Raw genomic sequence first — 13,697 nt, 5'->3', positions numbered from 1 at the left:
CTCAATTACCTTCTACAGCCTAAGGCCGGCTTCTGTAAGAGCATGTACTCCCTATTGGTGAAAGCTCTTGTCCTGTGTTCTTAGCCACGTTTTCACTCCACGAATTACGCTCTCATCATCATCTTCAAAGTATGTACCATTTACAGAATCATTAAGTGGTCCAAGTAGCTGAAAATCAGAGGGTGCCAGTTTTTATGTACTCGTATACGGGTTGGACGAGGCAATGATTTCCAACCCAATTTGTCGATTTGTTTCCGGTTTATGAGACTTGTATGTGGGCATGCATTATTCTCTTGCAGTAGGATCTCTCTAGGATTTTTGACATGCCAAGCAATTCGGAAACGGTTCTTGAGTTTGTTCAGTGTCATCCCATACGTCTCTGAATTAATGGCTGATTCCTTTGGCGACGTATCCATGAGAGTGATACCATCACTATTCGAAAAGACTATCATCATGACTTTCAAAGCAGAGGGAGCTGCCTTGAATTTCTTTTTGGTGAGTGCGGGCAGTGTCACTCCGTGAGTGCATTTTACTTTGGGGCTCAAAGTAATACATCTAGATTTCGTCACCTGGAACGATCCATGTCAGGAAGGCCTCTTCACTGGCCCAAAACTGCTTTAACAGTCCAGATGAAACGACTTTCCTTCGAATCTTGCGCTCTGTTGCGAGCATTCATCGAACACATATTCAGCATACCTTTGAATGACCAAAAGTCTGTCTTTACGCACGCACTTCCAATGTCCATCCATAGCTATGGACTCAACCGCACGTTATGATGGGCCAGTCCGCGTGACACATCATATTTGGAAAAACATTTGTGACGTGGCCAATCATCGAGCTCAGTTTCTTAACTCCCTGAAGGTTTAACCCTCTTTAACCGTCATCCAAGTACTTCTGGCAACAGTATCATTACAATACATCGCACACAAACTTTTATGCATTTCATCACGGTTTATTTTTCCACAACCAAAAATTCAGTCCCATCACGTTGTCTGTAACGACGGTCTTGAGTAGACGCCAATTTTATGGTTCACTACGGTTCTGCCATCTGTCAGAGGAAAGGTCAGTGTTCAGGGAAAGGGCAGGAACGGTTATCCGAAGCGAAAAGGTCCTTTAATACAGATATGGGCTCTAAGAAGAGCTACGACCATTTGTCCATCTTCGAAACTGTGAAATAAGTCTCTTATGTTGCAAGTACTCTGCTTTCCATATTTTACGAGGTGGTAGCATGGACCAAAACGAGGAAAAATGTCCGGCAAACATGGGCTCTAAAACGCACACCTTAAGAACTATGTCCACTTGTTCATCTCTACCACTGTGGAATAAAATCTCTTCTGCTGAACATGTGCTCATAGCTCTTCAGGTATGCATTTTAGAGCTCCTGTAAATAGACTCTTTTGCCTCGGACGATCGTTCCTGTCATATCCTTGAACAATGACCATTCCTCCTGGGACACCATATATCTTATCGGCTATAAAAAATGGGACATTATTTATTGAACGCCCCTCGTAATTTGGGTGGGAAGGAAAACTAAACTATCACTCTGTTTTCGTAAATGTAAACTGATTCATCGTAATCTTGTATTACTACCACCAAGAGCACTACCGTAATGTATCAGATAATGCAGGAACGAAAACAGAGTACCGTAGCGGAGCGATATGTAGGATCGCCCCTTACCATCGACAGTTGGACTGACAAGTCCAACCGCTTCACGTGCGGCGACGTACGGCTCCTGGTGACGACACATCCTCACCATTTGTCATCCAGTTCTGGGATATTTCCAGACATTTGTGGCCCCATGTGTCTTATATTAAATTACATATCTCAGCGTCAACTAAATCGCTTCGGGGTTTTTTAAGCGTTAATAAGAATCACACTGTATGTTTGTCTTCAATCTTGGAATGCCACCTCTCTCACTTCTATATTACTCATTTAAATTCGAATCAACACTGAGTTGCCTCTGTATGACCTGGAGTCATCTGTCACTCAAGCAAGTAACATCTACCTAAACTGGATGCAGTCGTCTGAGCGTGTAGCTCAAAGATCCTCCAATTTTTTTCTTGCATGGAGACCACCAAATACGATTAGGAAGCAAAAGAAAATAGTTCGGCATTCTGCACCCACATCAGACTTTATCAGATGTTGCCCATGGAGAAGGACAAAATCAGACATTCCAACATTTCATAACTATAGTGTGATAACGACCATTGGAAGGTTGATCAGAAAACAGTTCCTCCTTTATTGCACTTAAGCTTTACTCATACATTCTGTGGCCGGACAAAGCAATCTTATAGGATGCATTACAAGTCGATAAATCAGGTACTATATTAAACAAACCTCTCAGAATGTGTAAATGGTATAATAATGTTATACGCATTGCAGAACCTGATACCTCTCAAAGTTGAAATCGTTTGCGTGTAATCTTGGTCTGATGGGGTAGCTCCCTGTTCCAGGCACTCAGTAAAAAAATTAAGGCTTATAACTAGAAACGAAAAAGTAAACCTGAATCACGTGTAGACTGACGTAAACTCCTACGTTGACTACTAGAAGATGGACGAGGCAGAAGCCAGGAACATGCGATCACTCGTAAGCTGTATACTCCAAGACTTCAGCAGTACACCCAGGTGTTGTAGACAGGACCACTGTAATGTCCATGCGACGCGAGGCCACTCCTGGGACCTCAAACTGCGACAGGCCCCAGGGACGCCCCTAGTGCAAAATTTGTACGCATGGTATATCATAACTAATATAGGATAGGCCGGCCAGGGTGGCAGAGCGGTTCTAGGTGCTACAGTCCAGAACCGCGCGACCGCTACGGTCGCAGGTTCGAATCCTGCCTAGGGGCATGGATGTGTGTGATGTCCTTTGGTTAGTTAGGTTTAAGTAGAGCTAAGTGCTAGGGGACTGATGACCTCAGAAGCTAAGTCCCATAGTGCTCAGAGCCATTTTAACCATTTTGAACCAATAAAAGATAGAGCCCATTACCTGACCCACTATATTTACATTTATTCTTAATCGTGTCTTGCCAAGAGACCAGGACACGGTAGGTGGGGACGGGGGTTGGGAGGGGGGGGGGATAAAAAATGGTATCAGTGGTGTGGAAAAATAAAAGCAGGAGGCGCCAAATGATATGCTGCTTCTGTTCTCAAAGCGATTCTAGTTACAGAGATTGCTACTGAACCTGTTTGGTGTTCCTGAATGTGAATTTGGAAGCCCAGATCGTTTCCTAATTTTCATAACTCTGTGTGTGTCTCTCTATGTCTCTGTCAAAATAGAAATTCACTTACAGACAAGATGAAAAATTTTACATTGATGACACAGGAGGAGCTTTGAGTAACTGGATCGGGAGGAAACAGGAAGCTCATTAGTCAGCTGTCACAACGAACATCAACACATCCTGTCCCCAAGACCTCTAGAGAGAAAGAAAAGAATGTCAGGCAACTGCTCATTTTAAACGAAGATAATTACCTCGATCTCATGTAAAAGCTGAAAATGTATGCACATAGTCTCAATGACACATTCAATCCCATCGATGGAGTAACGAAGTTCAATACAGAAATTTTACAGTGATTCCCAGCCCATCATTACATGTGGTGCCCACAACATTTCGTATTATATTTTTAGCACTATGTACGAATCTTACACAAATCAATAACCTGATAAAATGTGCAAACCTGTCTACAATCACAAATATAAAAATCTAACATTTGTTGTATCAGCAAAACACGGAAAATTCACAACTGAAGTCATAATCACTTGTAATTTCCATTTCAAATTTCGTAAACCACTGCAACCCACAGTAGTAACTCTCGCTGTGATCTGCCACCCTGTGCAGCTCGTGTCGCCTCCCCGATGCTGATGAAGCTCGTTGATCAAATAAAATCTACAAAGGTAACTATGTTATGTGCCTAGCAAACAAATGTGAAAACTGCGAACTGTGAAAATCGATTGTGGTGCACCGTGAGACTAAAAGACACGGAAATACATTTAGATATGGTTAATGTTGAACTAGGAAACATCGGTCATTTGCAAGTGAACTATATCTCTCCATCTTGCACTGAAAACGAAAAATGCGAACAAACTACCACGTAACACGCAAAACGTCAACAGCTGTTCAAAACATACGTACTGCAGATAACATACTGATATTTGTTGGTATCATTATGTGTTTTACCTTCCATAATCAGAATACAATGATAACAGCGATAATAATAATAAAGGTAACACACGTTAATGAGTGTATGACATTGTGAAATGTCAGCCTAATTAACACCGTAATTCCCTCGTCAGTGAGTAATGACGTTTGAGAGGAATACATGGCGGCAGTGCAGAAGGAATCAAATGTGCGGAAGATATTGACTGGTCTAGGGAGAAACAAGGAATAATACAGTAACGCTAGCAAATGAGATGGAGGAAAGGAAACAAAATAGACAGATGAGGAAAAATGTCTAGTGCTGATAATGATTAAAAATTGTTGGTTCGCTATCGGACAAAGAAAAGACAGCTGGCCTTTATCAAAAGAAGAATAACCCGACGACTACAGAGATAAATATTTTATCTTCTTTTGAATACAGAATGGTTTTGTATAAGACGTAAGTTACATGGTATTGTATACTATATAACTAGGGACCTAGAAACGCCGGAGAGGCTTCGATCTGCCGTAGCCTGCAGTAGTATACGACGCTACAACAGGCTACAGTAATCCACTCATTCCCCTTCCCCCGCCCCCCCCTCCTTCCCAAGAAAGTCTCACACCAGTACACCAGATGAGTGTAACCCCAATGTTTGCGTGGTAGAGCGATGATGGTGTGTGCGTACGTGGAGACAGTGTTTGCGCAGTGATCGCCCACATAATGTAACTGAGGCGGAGTAAGGGGAACCAGCCTTCATTCGCCGAGGCAGCTGGAAAACCGCTTTAAAAACCATCCACAGACTGATCGGCACACCGGACCTCGACACTAATGCGCTCGGCGGATTCGTGCCGGGTACCGGCACGCCGCCTAGCCAGGTAAGCAGTGCGTTAGAACGCACGGCTAACCGGGCGGGCAAGTTGTTCCAGAAACGTGTGGTAGAAACGGAGAAGATAGTGTGTTCGTGTTATGCAAAGACACAACCAAGATTGTAAGCGTATCAACTCTTGTATTGCAGTCATGGAATGACGGTGGGTATTTGACGTGCCAGATGGGACTAAGAGACTGATAACAATGAGCGTCTGAAATTCACGAAGCATCCAACCTAACCAAACACAGAAATGGCTGACGTAAAGTAATAACCGAATGTTAAACGCAAGCACTTATACCTAGCTCCAGTAGTCTGATGTTTCCAATGTTTGTGCCGTAATTTTGGAAATGAATGTCTCAATTTCTTGTACCACCCAAACCGGATTCACGTTGGCTGTCGGTAGGGACCTTGTAGTCAACGGTAGTTTAAAACCCTGCTCTTCCTTCTTTCATTGTGTCAGACCCTTAACAACAAACACATGTAGGAATACTATTTGCAGCCCATGTAGGGAAGTAGAGGAACAGGAGACCACCCATGCAAATCCATATTTGCGTACTTGTAACAAATCACATCACGTCGCGTCTACGAGTTAGTACTGCGTTGGATGCTGAGCACTTAAAAATCGTACTCTGAGCGTTGACGTACCATCAGAAGCAGTAGCTAGTAGTGTACATTTGGCAACATGTTCTTCATTCTAACCTAAGTCCCGCCTGGTTCCGTCAACACAGACATCGGACTGTTGACGACTGGAAATATGTTACCTGGTCGGACGAGTATCGTTTCAAATTGTATCGTGCGGATGGACGTGTACGGGTATGTAGACAACCTCATGAATCCATAGACCCTGCATGTCAGCAGGTGACTGTTCAAGCTGGTGGAGGTTTTGTAATGGTGTGTGGCGTGTGCGGTTGGAGTGTTGTGGGACCCCTGATACGTCTAGATACGACTCTGACGTGTGACACGTACGTAAGCATCCTGTCTGATCACCTGCATCCATTCATTTCCATTGCGCATTCCGACGGACGTCGACAATTCCAGCAGGACATTGCGCCATCCTGCACGCCCAGAATTGCTACAGTGTGGTTCCAGAACACTCTCCTGAGTTTAAACACTTCCGCTGCCCATCAAACGCCCCAGGCACGAACATTGAGTATATCTGGGATGACGTCAACGTGTTCAGAAGAGATCTCCACCCCCTCGTAGTTTTACGATTTATAGACAGACGTGTAGGAGTCATAGTGACAGTTTACTCTATCACTACTTCAGACATTAGTCGACTCCATGCCACGTCGTGATGTGACACTTCTGCGTTCTCTCGGGGGGCCCTACACGATATTGGGCAGGTGTACCTGTCTCTTTGGCTCTTCAGTGTAGTTTGCTCAAGTTAATCTCAATACCAGTTCACGAACAATAACGTTCAGTATCAAAAGTGTATATTTATTCACAGTGAATATACATTATCAAGCTGCTTTATCAAAATGCAATGAAGTCACTATGTCCAATGTGCCTACACCCTCAGCTATCACTTTAACACTCACACTGCTCGTAGGCCACACATGCTCTTACCACCATGTTGCACCAAGAACAGCGACCAAAACGTCACCATACACTCTCTGTTTGCTGCCACCTAAGCTATCTCAAATGATTAATGTCCCTAGTCAAAAGAGTTACTGCATGCCTGATCAGTGTTTCAAATATATTTCTATACAGGTTCTCAAATATTCCAAATATGTGGAATACAGAATACGTTTGATCGGTGCTAAGTGAATGCCATCTTTTCGGTTACACATTGTTAAGATACTAACATAAAACTACACTTTACATTCTGCAGGAACGAGAACAGCGATTGCTAGTCAACTAATCAATTTTACTTTCTCTCGCCAGTTTCAACTGCTCTGTTCAAATACCATCCTCATAAGTGTTAATTCACGAAGATCTTATAAAATTAACATAAAAAATAAAACAATATGAACAGTTCATGCAGTGGATGACTTCCCGTCTAACTGTGGAGAACTCTTTGTTTTAGCTTGTTTTAGCACTCAGTGGTAATAATATACTCCATTTTGATTTGTAATAAATAGATAATCCACTTGGCTGTATGTCAAATATGCTGATTTCAGGCGGTTTTTTTGTTTTTTTTTTTTTTTTTTTGTTTTTTTTTTTTTTTTTGCTCCTGTTATGAACTATTTCACATGATGGATAACCTTGAGGAAGGAAAAGAAGAGCCGAGCCGTCTTCTTTTTCTTTGTCATTGCAGAAGTCTTCCTTTATCCTATGTTGATCTGTATCTGTAGTTTGATTATATCTGGGAAGTATGTTTTCTCGTGGGAGAAGCGAGTTTTGATTTCTGCAATGGCAGTTTTGCCTCCGGAGGATGGTTAGGCAGAAGGGCAAAGAGGTTTACCAACAGATAGAGACAGATGTTTCTGCATGAGCGTTTACGCAAAGATTCGTATCGGGTAGCAGTTGTATTAAGGTTAGCACTGCCCACATCGTTCGCAGCTCGTGGTCTAGTGGCGAACATTGCTGCCTCTGGATCACTGGATCCCGGGTTCGAATCCCGGCCGGGTTGGGGATTTTCTCTGCCCGGTGACTGGGTGTTCGCGTTGTCCACATCATTTCATCAGCATCAGTCGTGACAGTGGCTACAGTGGACTGGGTAAAATAATTGGACTATGAGCAAATTGGGACTTTGCACGGACTCTGATGACCGCGTAGTTGAGCGCCCCACAAACCAAACATCATCAGACTGTCCCCCTCTGTGGCTTCCGGAGCGGGCGACTGCTGTTCGGTCGAATCGCTCAGCACTCTCGTTCGAGCTCTTGGTAAATCAGGGTGTATCTTTTGTAGGCATCCCGAGAAGTGGATACAGCTATTGTAATGGTCTCGATATACTTGAACTCTGCTTTATAGTGATGTTTCAGGCTTAGAACATGAGGTGAAAATTTACGTTCTCAGTTTTGAGCGTAATTTCGCATGTGTGCGAGTACTGGTGATGTTTACATGTCTAGTACTTTGTAGGTCGTTTCCATATCGCAGGGGGTTGTAAGGAAAAGAACCATATTTTGTTAGATATTTTATCAAGTTTTTCGATTTTTGACGCCGTAGATAAATTAAAGGGCTCTATTTGCGTTTGATCCACTTTTGGAATTCAAGATTTCCTATTTTTTAACTGACTTTATAATTGGGTCTTTGTTTCAGCCATGTTTTCGTGTGTTTCTATGATAGGATCGATTTCCTATGCTTCTGTGGTCATCGGTAAATGTTTGGATCTTCTGTGCTTATCTAGAATAAGGGTGGTTTTCCATGAAGATATAGTTTTTGTCGGTAAATCTTCTTGTTTTGTACTCCGTGCGTTCGCCAGTTTTCTACCACGTGCTCAATAGATTATGCTGAGGTGCCTATTCGGGTTCACCATAGGATTGTGCAAAAAGTTTTTACAAAATGAATACCTATCAATTAAATTAAATTTTGTCTATTATTCTCATTTACGATTTGATGCCTTCCGTGATTTTCTTCTCTCTACCAATGATTTTCTTCTCTCTACCAATATGCTCGTCTGTCTGTAGTAGTTTGGCTAGATACGGTGGCGCGATAACTTCTTCCTTGCTAAATGTATTTTTGCGTGAATAATGGTTTGATTCCACATTTAACCGTTTTCCTTAAATAATCCGCATGTTTCCTACCCGCCATCTCATTACAAAATAATTATTCCAGCTGTTGTTTTAAGAAAAAGGGAATAAATTCCCCGTAATTATATGTTTGTGTTTGATCTTATTATGACGGCCGATGCTGTCTTAAGTAGAGTGTTTACTGCATTATGTCGACTTTGTTTCTGTTGGAATTGAAAACAAATTTGCTGTATGAAGTCTTAAAGAAAACCTCGGTATTCTGTTCCATTTGCCGTGGTGGACTAGCCAGCATGATGCAACAAGATAAACATAAGCAAAAAAAAAAAAAAAAAACCCCTTGAAACGACTATATCTATAAATGAGATTATTCTAAATGTATTTCTTGAATTACTAATACGTTTGTAGTTTGTAACAAACAATCATGAATTACAGCTGCGTCCGTATTTGTCCCTTCGACATTCATTGCACAACCACAAATTTCACAAAATTCTGTGTTTTGCAGCGGTTTCTTCAAGTGGTGAGGGTCATTTTCTGGTGTCAGCTCAACAGCAGACCTTTTACTCACGTTTGTGGACACAGCCTGCAGTGTTGTACTCATATCGCCAGCCAAACCAAAATACCGTAAATTCCCAAACAACTGGTTACTGGGATAAGCAGATGCATGACTCCCAGTGATCTGGCTACAAAAACCTTTCCCTGGATCATCATGTGTCCGCTGTACATTGGCTTCAACTGAGGCTGTTTTACATAAGAAGCAGATACATTCGTATACAGATGGAAACACCTGCAAACCTCTGTTTTCCACACATTGCAATATCCCACATAACACTGTTTATCACATTCATGTCCCAAATTTAACTTCCTTGTGAAGTAACGAGTAACGAACTTTAAAATTCATTACCTACATCACCCAGTTTATATATGCAGTGTTACTAATGACTCTACCCCCACGAACAAGACATTACTCCAGATGCCATACACACATTCACAATAATTTCACCAGGAGAATGTAATCTTTTAGCAAGCTGAATCTACATACGTATTTCGTTATGCATCAATATTTATTTGCCTCAGTCCTCACTTACATTACAATATATATACATTTTGTTGACAAATTCTCATTTCCCACATCCCTTCATGCATTTATATTCCCACAAACAAATAAATAGCCCCAAAAATTCATACCGCTTCTTACAACGTAGTCTATACGCATACGCTCTTCTCCACCCAGAATTAAACAGCTAAGTTTTACTCACGCTTTAATTCAGTTATCTTCAGGCATCAGTTTCTTTCCAGCTGCGCAATCAAATCACAAAATATACATAGATATTAGTTAAATTACATATAGCGAAAACGCATGGTCTCTTCGCCTTGTCCATCTTAGGTCTGTGTGTGCTCTTCCTGCCTTATCTGTATTGGTTTTCTTTCCTAGACAGTTGGAATGGGGTACCTCTGGTAAGTGGCCGGAGGTGGGGGATGTATGTCCCCCCTCTTCATTCTGCTTTCGGGACTCCCTAGATAGGACACCTGGCCTACCTTTCTTCCTGTATCTTCCCTTTCTTTTTGTCCCTTATCTAACCTTCGTTGACTGTTGGTAGACCTTGACGTGTTTTTCACTGGGTTTTGTGCCGTAGACAAACCCTAGTGAACAGTTACGTGCACCAGTCTGTTCGAGGAAAAACGGAGTGATGGCCTGTAGTTCGGTCCCTTTAATTATCCAACCAACCAATAGCAATGAAACCCCCAAAGTAATGACAGTTACACAAAAATACGATATACAAATGTGTGCTTCAAAATAACGATTATCTCTCTTCATTCTATTCGGTTTCTTCTTTTCCTATCCCAGTGACCTACTTCTTGTAACATCACAACATGTATAGTCGACCAGCCATGTCTGGGTTTCCTTCTCCATCCATTCGTGTCACAACAGTGTAGGCTATTGGAAGGAAGGGTGATTTGGCTGTCACTTCACGTCGACGAGTGGGACATCAGAGACTCAGCCCAGACTTGGGTAGGGCAAGCCGTGTCCTTTTAAAACGAACCACCCCAGGTTCAAATGGCTCTGAGCACTATGGGACTTCTGAGGTCATCAGTCCCCTAGAACTTAGAACTACTTACACCTAACTAACCTAAGGACATCACACACATCCATGCCCGAGGCAGGATTCGAACCTGCGACCGTAGCGGTCGCACGGTTCCAGACTGTAGCGCCTAGAATCGCTCCGCCACTCCGGCCGGAGAACCATCCCAGGATTCCCTTGTAAGTGACGCAAGGGAGCAACGAAAAAATTAAATCTGTGTGTGTGAATGGAATAAAAAGATTTCTGGTGTGAAGAAATAGCACACGAGTTGCGTTAAAAACAGTTTCTAAGGCAACTAATGTGCTTTGTCTTCACATCGACATGCTTAAAAACACTTATTGGAAATGATGAACAAGAGCCTAAATGACAAGACTGGTCTTTTCGGTGGGCGGAGACGTGTAAGGCTGGCATAATTAGCGCTCTGCGCTGCCAGCGGAAACTGGAACGTATAACTTCACCACGCAATTTTGACACTACAGCTGCTAGGCCACTGGTGTTGGCTGAAATGAAACAATAAGGAAGTTGACATGAGGTCCTTTGTTTGACGAAACCGAACAACAGCCCTTTTTATTGTGCCACTTACATGCAGTTACCATTGTTAGCAAAGTGTTTATCGACAAGCATGAACGTACGTCGTTTTCCATTCAGTTCTTGCTCTAATGCGTATTGGTGTACAGAACATCTAATAATAAGTTAGTACTGAAATATACAGATCTAAAACCAGCAGTATATTTACAATCTGTAGCCGAAATTTTTATAGGCCGTTACGTCGATATTTCATTCGCCGATATACCAGTACTTTTGCCGATACAACGAGAACCGATAATGTTTTTAAATATCGGTATATTGGATCCCCAATGTTTTTAAAGACATAAAGTCCTGAAACTTCCTGGCAGATTAAAACTGTGTGCTGGACCGAGACTCGAACTCGGGACCTTTTCCTTCCGCGGGAAAATCCTCTACCACCTGAGCTACTCAAGCACGACTCACGCCTCCTCTTCACAGCTTTACTTCTGCGAGTACCTCGTCTCCTACTTTTCAAACTTTACAGAAGCTCTCCTGCGAACCTTGCAGAACCAGCACTCCTGAAAGAAAGGATACTGTGGAGACAGGGCTTAGCCACAGTCCTACTAAATGCACAGATGAGATACTTTGCTCTTATAGAGGTCATGCGAGCTCGTCGTAGCACCCACCTGACTCAAACTCCAAAACAGCCACTACGGTATATTGATAATTTTCACTTATGGACCGTCTGACAGCAACTGAATAAAACACAATTTTAGTGCCATACGCGTTTCGCCTTTATTTTCTGGAAGGCATCATCAGTGGCCTGGAATATGTACATATGTTAGCTATTTTATTTACATTTTTGTCACTGTGCCTATAGGTTATAAACAGTTCTGGTGGTTGGTATTTCCTATTAAGTGGTAATGTTTTGAACTGTACTTACAGGTTGCGTAGACAGTTTCTTACATATTACGCTCCTGTTGCATTTTTGGTGTTGTTCTTCTTCCTATGAGCGCCAATTTGCTTTTTTTCCGCATTCCACAGCACTATGCACTGAATGCTTGTTTTAATGCAATGTTTTGGTTTCTGTTGCCGACTGTCAAATGTTTTTGACAAAGATCGAATATTACTGCCAAACTTATGAGTGTAACTATTGAAGTATCTGTGGTCTGTTCGTGTATGCATTTGTGTGTGTGTGTGTGTGTGTGTGTGTGTGTGTGTGTTTCTGGTGTCGTATTAATTTAATTTAATTTTATTGTATTTATTTCATTATTTTTGTTTTTGTCCTATGTATATATGTGTGTGTGTGTGTGTGTGTGTGTGTGTTTTGGTGTGATATATATTTTTTTGTGCTGTGTGTGTGTGTCTGTATTTTGGTGTTATGTAATTGTGTGTGTGTGTGTGTGTGTGTGTCTGCATTTTGGTGTTTATATATATATATACATTTTTTTATGTTATCATTTCCTTTATTAAGTGTAGTAGGGAGCCTGTGCTGATGTGTGTTTGTTCATTTATCACATGTTTGTTTTCTGCTATGGCTTTCTGGATGTGGAAGTTTTCTTGCATTTGTATAAGATGTTTGTCATGGTTGCTTATTCTCATTATTTTCATTTCTTGTTCCATGTTTGTAGGATGATGGTTGTAGTGTTTTAAATGCTCTGCAAATGTGGAATGGTTTGTTTCATACTTCCAACATCTGATATGTTCTTTGTATCTTGTTTCAAAATTCCTGCATGTCATGCCTATGTATACTGCATCACAACTTTGACATTCAAGTTTATATATTCCTGATTGTTGGAATTTGTCCCTCTTGGTAGCTGGCTGGCTTAGGTGTAATTGAAGGGTTTGCCCAGGCTTATATGCTATTTTGAAGCCCTGTCTCTTTAGGATGTTTGCAACTCTGTGTGTTAGTTTATGTGTGTAGGTCATGGTGTACCATCTGGTTCTTTTCTGTGTGGTGTTGTCATTGTGTGTGTTTGTTGAGTGTGTTTGTAAGTTTTCAGCTTGTGAGTTCTTTTGTATTGTGGAAATGTTGTGTTTGCTTTTTATTTGCGTTTTTACTTTTTGATTGAGCCTGTGTACCACATGTGTGTCATACCCGTTGTTCCTAGCTATTTGTATGATCGTGTTCATTTCTTGTTCATAGTTTCTCTTGCTGAGTGGGATTCTGTTTAATCTATGTAACATGTGTCTTAGTGCTGCAAGTTTCTGGCTTTGGGGGTGGTTGGATGTGGAATGTATTATTGTGTCCGTGGCTGTTGGTTTTCTAAAGATGTTAAATGTATGTTTTCCATTTTCTTTTTTAATTGTAATGTCAAGAAAATTTATTTGGTTTTCTTTTTCTTTTTCAAGTGTGAATTCTATGTTCTTATGAGCTTTGTTTCTTTCTGAATGGAGTTCATCTATTTTTTCACTTGGCTCGTCTACCAGACAAATAATGTCATCCACGTATCTGTACCAATATATGATTTTGAAA

This window comes from Schistocerca piceifrons, chromosome 5, assembly GCF_021461385.2.
Source record: "Schistocerca piceifrons isolate TAMUIC-IGC-003096 chromosome 5, iqSchPice1.1, whole genome shotgun sequence".
In the NCBI taxonomy this organism is placed as follows: domain Eukaryota; kingdom Metazoa; phylum Arthropoda; class Insecta; order Orthoptera; family Acrididae; genus Schistocerca; species Schistocerca piceifrons.
The sequence above is the reverse complement of the archived record's forward strand: the minus strand, read 5'-3'. Positions refer to the sequence as shown.